This window comes from Hipposideros armiger, unplaced genomic scaffold, assembly GCF_001890085.2.
Source record: "Hipposideros armiger isolate ML-2016 unplaced genomic scaffold, ASM189008v1 scaffold_324, whole genome shotgun sequence".
NCBI lineage: Eukaryota > Metazoa > Chordata > Mammalia > Chiroptera > Hipposideridae > Hipposideros > Hipposideros armiger.
In genome coordinates this window covers 1,150,198-1,158,426 of record NW_017731674.1, presented here as the reverse complement: position 1 = coordinate 1,158,426, position 8,229 = coordinate 1,150,198, and positions in this window count along the sequence as shown.

Here is an 8,229-nt window from a genome sequence, read left to right as displayed (position 1 = left end):
TCCCCTTTTCTGATTCGTCAACGCTGTTCCCCTTCCCCAATCCCCCAATAAAATCTTAAAAAAAATAAAAAAAAGAAAGTACATAAGCACAGACTTGCTAAGAGGGTTTGACTACTGTCGTTGAAAAGGCAATATTTAAGGTGTTGCCCTAGACAGAAGGCCTACACACTTATTAATTAGCCTTGGAAAACCATGGAGAGCAGGAGGGCTTCCCTTTTGGGCAGAAAGACATTTAAGAAGAGGTGACGGTGAGGTCATTGTGTTCAGTTGGTTGAGTGACTAGTATGTGCCTATAGCTTTACTCGTATTATCCTAACTCTTGAAATTACCCTGCAAAGAGGAGCTCATTTCATTCCATCCATGGAGCTGAGAACCAGGAACACGAGGGAAGTTGTCTGAGTTTACAGAGCCTGGAGGTGGCAGAGCTGGGACTCACACAGGTCAGTGGGGCTCACAGCCCCTCATCTTTGCCGCGTGCACATCGGAGTGACGGGACGAGGTCCATGGAGAGCCCCAACCTCGTTTCCTTCCGTGAAAGTGTGCAGCGGGGTCCCGAGGACACGCCAGCAGGGGCCCTGCCGCCCACGGGCCCCTCGGGACGAAGGGTGCTGGCCCCGACTAAGCTTAGAAACGTGTCCATTCGGCACAGTGTTCAGAGGCCCTCCCAGGCCCACGACCTTCTATGATGTTCTGACGGGGGTGCAAACAGCGCACACAGGGCGCACACAGGACCGGTCATTAAAATGTAAAGTGACCCAGCAAAGGTTCTGGGAAGACCAGGGGACACACATGAGGGTCTGGGCGGGGTGTGTGTACACTCCGCAAGGATGAGGACCTTTCAGGCTGAAAACAAAGGCTGGGACAGACGCGAGGGCACCAGGTGACCACTCAGGGGACCCTTAGTTTTACACTCCTGAGTCAAAATTCAGTACATTTGGAGTTTCAACGTCCTCTTTTGTGGGGTCCTGGGAAATTGTCATTCTCCAACACTCACTGAGCCCAGTGAACCCGTTCCCACGAAAGGCTGACTTCCAGAAGTTTCATCTAGGAATCTGCAAGGACTTAGTGCTCATCTGAACATCGGTCATCCTCAAGAGGAATAGCCTGACAACCTTCCAAGTCTGTCATGGCTTTGACATCATAAGTGGAGGCCTCATCTCCACCCTTGAACTTGGGCAGGGGCGGACTTTGTGACTGACACCACGAACAGCATGTGGCAGACGTGACAGCACCTGAGTTCTGAGGCCACACAAGTCCCACTGTTTCTTCTGGGGGCGTCTCTCTCAGAGGCTTTGGCTGCCATGCGAGAGGCCCAGTGTGTAGAGAGAGCACGCGGAGAGGTCACAGGGAGAGAGAGCCAGCCAAGGAGGCCCAGCGCCAGCCACATGCGTGAAGAAGCCTGGAGCGAACCCATCACTGACCGCTGCACCATCACTGAGAACTGCCCTGGGGTCTCATCCATTCCGGCCACCATGACAAAAATACCATAGACCACAAATGGTTATTCCTCTCAGTCTGCAGACGGGATGTCCAAGTTCATGGTGCCAGCACCTATGGTGTCTGGTGAGGACCTTGCTTCACATGTCACCTCACATGGAGGGAGGGGCGGGGCACTCCCTGGGGTCCCTTTTATGAGGACACAATTCTCATTCAGGAGGCCCCACCCTCACACCCTCATCACCTCCCACAGGCCCCGCCTCCTGACACCATCACACTGGGCATTAGATTTTTAACCTGTGAATTTTGGGGGGACACAAATGTTCATTTTACAACACTCCCTGAGCCCAGTCAACCCTTAGGTTTGTTAACAAAATTAACGGCTGTACTGCGTTGAGCCAGTCTTTGGGGGAGTCACAGCCAGAACACAGTTTGAGGAAAATTTCTACAATGGTGGGTGGAAGGGGTGGTGGAAGGTGCAGCAGCTGAGGCTGAGGGGGCCGCACGGACGGACGAGGCAGGAGCTCCCCGGCTCCCCATTCACCTTTCACACCATCCCCCCGACCACACCCTTCCCTACTTCTAGGGCAGACAACGTCCCTTGTGCCCGCTGCACCTGTCTTCGTGGAGACCCCAGGAGCCCCCCAGCCTGCCCTGCGGCTGAGGCCAGGGGCCTGTCCGTAGGCAGATGTCAGTCTCTCCCACGCCGGCCCTGAGACCGTCCTGCGTCAGACTCGGATGGGCTCTGTCCTTCCGTGGCGATCTTGGGGCACTGTCATCCTGTCGGCTGTGACGTGAGAGGGACGTGAACGTGTGCTGTGTAAGCCTCTGAGACGCGAGTACTAAAGGCGCTTTGCTCAACAGCCAGTGACCATGACACTAAGTGACAGACTCCTGGGACCTGACTGGCTTTTGGCTGCCATGGACAGCAGCCCGGAGGAGCCTGTGGTGACCAGGTGACCATGTCACAAAGCCCTCAGCTGTCCTCTCATTCGTCCCCAGCCCTCCTGGGGGGTATGTGGAAGGCGCTCAAACAGGCAGGACCCCACCTTTGGGACCTGGAGCCCTAAGTCTCGGTTACACCCACCTCAATCTTCTAAAACCGCACGTTTCTAATCTTTGCTAAAGGAACCGATGGGCAGGTGTTCCCTGCACCGGGGCCAGTGACCTACACAGCAGAGAGCAACACACTGGGCAACGTCTGATAACCGAAACTTCTCTCCTAATGAAATCTCACCAACAAGCTTCTAAAACGGAAGACCTGAGCGTGGGGGGGGGACGGGGGGACGGACTGTAGAGAAAATTATGAGCCCCTCACGCGCCCCAGGAGACTGCTCTTTCTCAAAGACACTGTTTTCTGTGAGTCAAATTAAAAAATATTTTCCACACGTAAGTCAACTTCGGAATTGAAAGCCAATTCGAGGAAGAGCGGTCCCGAAACTAAAACAACGGCAGATAAACGCTGAGTGGGAGCGTTCTCAGGGGACGGGTGCATGTTCAACCACCTCCCGCCTGTCCAGCGAGACAGAAAGGGACGAACACGCCGCCCTGCAGCGCTCTCGGGCCCGGCCTGTCCGGCTCCCTCTTGCTCTTCATCTCTCACGCGCACACGCGCCCATCACAGTGTCTCGCGGCCCACCAGCTCGCAGGACAAGGGTGACACAAACGACACTGAGAGGCGCTGGGGGCGGGAGAGGGACAACCACCTTTGCCCCACCGGGGAGCTCCTCAGGCCGGCGGTGCCTGAGCGACACTGCCCCCCAGGCCACTCGGCCCCACGGTTAAGGAGAAACGCTGGCCTCGGAGATAAAAAGGATATAATGAAAATGTAAACGAAAAACTTTCTGCCAGGCCCGGCCTGACAGGGCGAAGATTGATACCCGTGATGCTTTGTCTTGATGAGACAATGAAAAATCGCCGGCACAGCAGCTGTGTCAATATCGGCCTTGGTAATGCACCGCTGGCTGTGGGTTTTTATTTAATCCGTTTTGCTTTAAGATGATAACGGTTGTTACTTTCAGTGCCTGTCTGTCAGCGCCCGGCACTGCAATATCGCCGCGCGGCTCGGCGGGCCGGTTTCATTTATTTTAAAATACCATTTCACACACTGCTGACTTTTAACAGTGTTCTGTGTGAGTTTGTGAGATTGAATAGTGACAGAAACAACACTTTTTATGAGAATACAGAATATTAAAAACGGGGCACAATATACAGATGGCAGTTCTCACTACAGCTTGTTTTCCCCCCTTGCTGCTGCTCTGAGCTTCCCCACTGAATGGATTTGTAGGAACACCATAAATGTCACTTTCGCTGACTGCCTTTTGGCATTTTATTTAAATGGAATTCAACTCTGGCTTGCCGCTGCCAGCGCTGCCGCCGTGGTGACCACCTGGTCTCGGGGTGGCTCCTGTTTACAAAACCACCCTGCTGGCTGCATTCCTCGTGGCCCCAAGACCGGGAAACAGAGGGAGAACCGCTCAAACCAAGGATCCTAAAAGGGAGACTTCGCCTGGACGGAGGGCTATGGCCGCACGGGTCTGGCCTTCGCAGCCACGACCGAGTGGGACGCTTGTGCACTTGGGTGCTCCCGTCTGGGACCTGGGTGACCTCAGCCCGGGGGGTCAGGGGGGACACACATGAACTGTCTTTCATTGAAGGCGTCTGAGGGACGGCCCCACTGGGTTCTCCAGGCCTGTGGGTGGCGAGTTGCTCCTCCCCAGCGGCCTGCATCTGGGCACATCCACGCTCACGCCGTGGCCTCCAGACGTGTATGCGGGGCGCCTGCTGCCAACACGCTCTTGACAAGTGTCAACTCCCCCCTCACCCCTCTTGCTCCTGCATGAGACGCGTGCTGCTCCGTGGACTCCGGAGACAAAGTGGAGGAGACAGGGGCGCTGGAGCCTCCCCCAGGGGCACCCACAGTTTGGGGAACGCCGGCTCTTGTCTGGACCACCCGAGGCTGGCGATGCTGGGCTGAGGCCAGCCCTCCCCGTGCCCGCCTCTCAGAGGCTCAGGCCACAGGCACACACGTGCCCAGCTCAGAGCCCAAATTTTCAGAAAATGGAAACCTTTACAGAAACTACAGCTCAGAGCCTCAGCCTAGCCTCCGACTGCGGTGTTGTCGGCCCTCGGACAACAGCCCCAGAAACAAGCAGACACTGAGGGTCCAGAGCGTTTCTATAAACCCGGCTGCCCCCTGTGGACGCCAGGAGGCCGTCTCATTCTCGTTGAGGCGGAGGACGGGATGGCAGGCCAGCGAGGCGCCAAGTGCCTGCAGGTCGGGCTCTCTTGGTTTTGGACTATTTATACGTATTTTCAAGTTGACTTTCACAAACTTTCCAAAGTGGTGAAGCTAAGGTAACATGACAATACAGTGGACCACACAAATATTTAAATAAATGTGCGAAACAAAACTGTTCAAGATCCTGAAACAGAGGAGGCAGAATGAAAACAGAGCAGGGACCCAGTGAGGACAGCACCCCGTGCTAGTCACGCCTTTCACAGCATCCGTCCCTCCGTCCGTCCATCCCTCATCCCCGGGAATGCAGAAGCCATCAGAGCAGTTTCCTGGGACAAAAGTCTTGGGTGTCATTCTTAACTCTTCCTTGTCTGGCAACCTGTCCTCCAACCCATCACCAAGTTCTGGCAAGAGACCTACTCGACACGACTCAAGTGCATCGACGTTGCCCNTGGACCTCACTGAGGGCTTGAGGGCTGAGTGTTACGGATGCGAAGGGCTCCGTTCTGTGGTTAATCATGGTAAAGAAATGTCCCCCATAATCACTGTGAAATGGAGTGTTGGTAAATAAACCGCCTAATATTTGTTTAAATAATTTCGTAAATGAAGAGGAACAAGAAGTAAGACACCGGGTCACCACACGAAGCTTGCCTAGGAGCCGAAGCCTGTTTGTCGCTCTCCGGGAGCTGGTCTAACTCAAGGTGCGTTCTTAGCTCTGCACACCTTGTGTGAACCTGACTGGGTAGAGCAGGCATGCAGGTCACGAACAGGTGCCATTCGCTTTGCCAGAACCGTCTGAAGGGGAGCTCAGAGCTCGCATGTCCGCACCTTCCTTGAGGTATATGTGATGACCCTGTGCTGTGTGTGTGTGTGTGTGGTGTGTCCGTGTGTGTGTGTGTCCGTGTATGTGTGTGTGTCCATGTATCTGTGTGTGTGAGTGTGTATGTGTGTGAGTGTGTGTGTGTATCCATATGTGTGTGAGTGTGAGTATGAGAGTGTGAGTGTGTGTGTGTGGCAGTCAGCAGGGTGGGGCACTCCCTGCCTCTCCTTTAAAGTGACCTCCTTGACTTTTGGGGAGGAGTCAGACACATTACACAACTTTCTCCAGAAATCAAAGGTCTGGGTGATGACTGAAGGCACAAGCTAAAGGAAATGTCGTTCGTCACCCTGAGCAGGAGATGGAATCGCGCCGCCCAGTACCAGGTGGGGAGCTCCTGGCACTGCGTCTGTGGATGTGATTATGCTGTTCAGGATATCATGTCCCACTATCACCTCCTACCAGTCAGAACGCACTGGCGATGGATGTAAATAACGCAGCGTCATTTCCTGAATATACCGTAGACACTTGAACAACATGGGTTTGAACTGCATGGGTCCACATATACACGGATTTTCTTCTAATAAAAATACCTGTATGATTTCAATCTGTGGCTGAGTCCACGGGTGCGGAGGGCCGACTGTATGCATCGATACACACCATTTTATATATGAGCATCTGCGGGGTGTGGTATCTGCGGGGGTCCTAGAACCAATCCTCTGGACAGCGAGGGACAACTTAAGTTTTGGGGGAGTCAAAAGTTACATGCAGATTTTCTGAGTCTTGGGGGTTGGCGCCCCTAACCCCTACCTTGTTCAAGGGTCAACTGTATGTGCTTTGTAGAGCTATTATGTAATGGAAAGTGTATTACATATAAGAAAATACATAAGGGTCGGCTGAGTAGCACGTTGGTTAAGAGCTGGCTTGGGACGCCAGCTCTGAGCAGCAGGGCCCTGGTTCGGATCCCACATGGGGGCCAGTGACACTGCGCCCTCTACAGCTAAGATGGTGAACAACAGCTTGACCTGGAGCTGGGCTGCCGTGAGTCGCCGGCGACAGTGTAGGCTGCAGTGGGGCTGGCCAGCAGCCAGTGTGAGCTGCTGTGAGCAGCTGTCCAATGGCTGGTGAGCAACTTCCTCACCCGGGAAGAGCGCAATGATAATACCAACATGGGGCCAGTGAAGCAACGTCCTCCACAACTAGACTGAAGAACAAAAGGACAGCAACTTGTCTGTTCCCCTTTTCTGATTCCTCAACGCTGTTCCCCTTCCCCAATCCCCCAATAAAATCTTAAAAAAAATAAAAAAAAGAAAGTACATAAGCACAGACTTGCTAAGAGGGTTTGACTACTGTCGTTGAAAAGGCAATATTTAAGGTGTTGCCCTAGACAGAAGGCCTACACACTTATTAATTAGCCTTGGAAAACCATGGAGAGCAGGAGGGCTTCCCTTTTGGGCAGAAAGACATTTAAGAAGAGGTGACGGTGAGGTCATTGTGTTCAGTTGGTTGAGTGACTAGTATGTGCCTATAGCTTTACTCGTATTATCCTAACTCTTGAAATTACCCTGCAAAGAGGAGCTCATTTCATTCCATCCATGGAGCTGAGAACCAGGAACACGAGGGAAGTTGTCTGAGTTTACAGAGCCTGGAGGTGGCAGAGCTGGGACTCACACAGGTCAGTGGGGCTCACAGCCCCTCATCTTTGCCGCGTGCACATCGGAGTGACGGGACGAGGTCCATGGAGAGCCCCAACCTCGTTTCCTTCCGTGAAAGTGTGCAGCGGGGTCCCGAGGACACGCCAGCAGGGGCCCTGCCGCCCACGGGCCCCTCGGGACGAAGGGTGCTGGCCCCGACTAAGCTTAGAAACGTGTCCATTCGGCACAGTGTTCAGAGGCCCTCCCAGGCCCACGACCTTCTATGATGTTCTGACGGGGGTGCAAACAGCGCACACAGGGCGCACACAGGACCGGTCATTAAAATGTAAAGTGACCCAGCAAAAGTTCTGGGAAGACCAGGGGACACACATGAGGGTCTGGGCGGGGTGTGTGTACACTCCGCAAGGATGAGGACCTTTCAGGCTGAAAACAAAGGCTGGGACAGACGCGAGGGCACCAGGTGACCACTCAGGGGACCCTTAGTTTTACACTCCTGAGTCAAAATTCAGTACATTTGGAGTTTCAACGTCCTCTTTTGTGGGGTCCTGGGAAATTGTCATTCTCCAACACTCACTGAGCCCAGTGAACCCGTTCCCACGAAAGGCTGACTTCCAGAAGTTTCATCTAGGAATCTGCAAGGACTTAGTGCTCATCTGAACATCGGTCATCCTCAAGAGGAATAGCCTGACAACCTTCCAAGTCTGTCATGGCTTTGACATCATAAGTGGAGGCCTCATCTCCACCCTTGAACTTGGGCAGGGGCGGACTTTGTGACTGACACCACGAACAGCATGTGGCAGACGTGACAGCACCTGAGTTCTGAGGCCACACAAGTCCCACTGTTTCTTCTGGGGGCGTCTCTCTCAGAGGCTTTGGCTGCCATGCGAGAGGCCCAGTGTGTAGAGAGAGCACGCGGAGAGGTCACAGGGAGAGAGAGCCAGCCAAGGAGGCCCAGCGCCAGCCACGTGCGTGAAGAAGCCTGGAGCGAACCCATCACTGACCGCTGCACCATCACTGAGAACTGCCCTGGGGTCTCATCCATTCCGGCCACCATGACAAAAATACCATAGACCACAAATGGT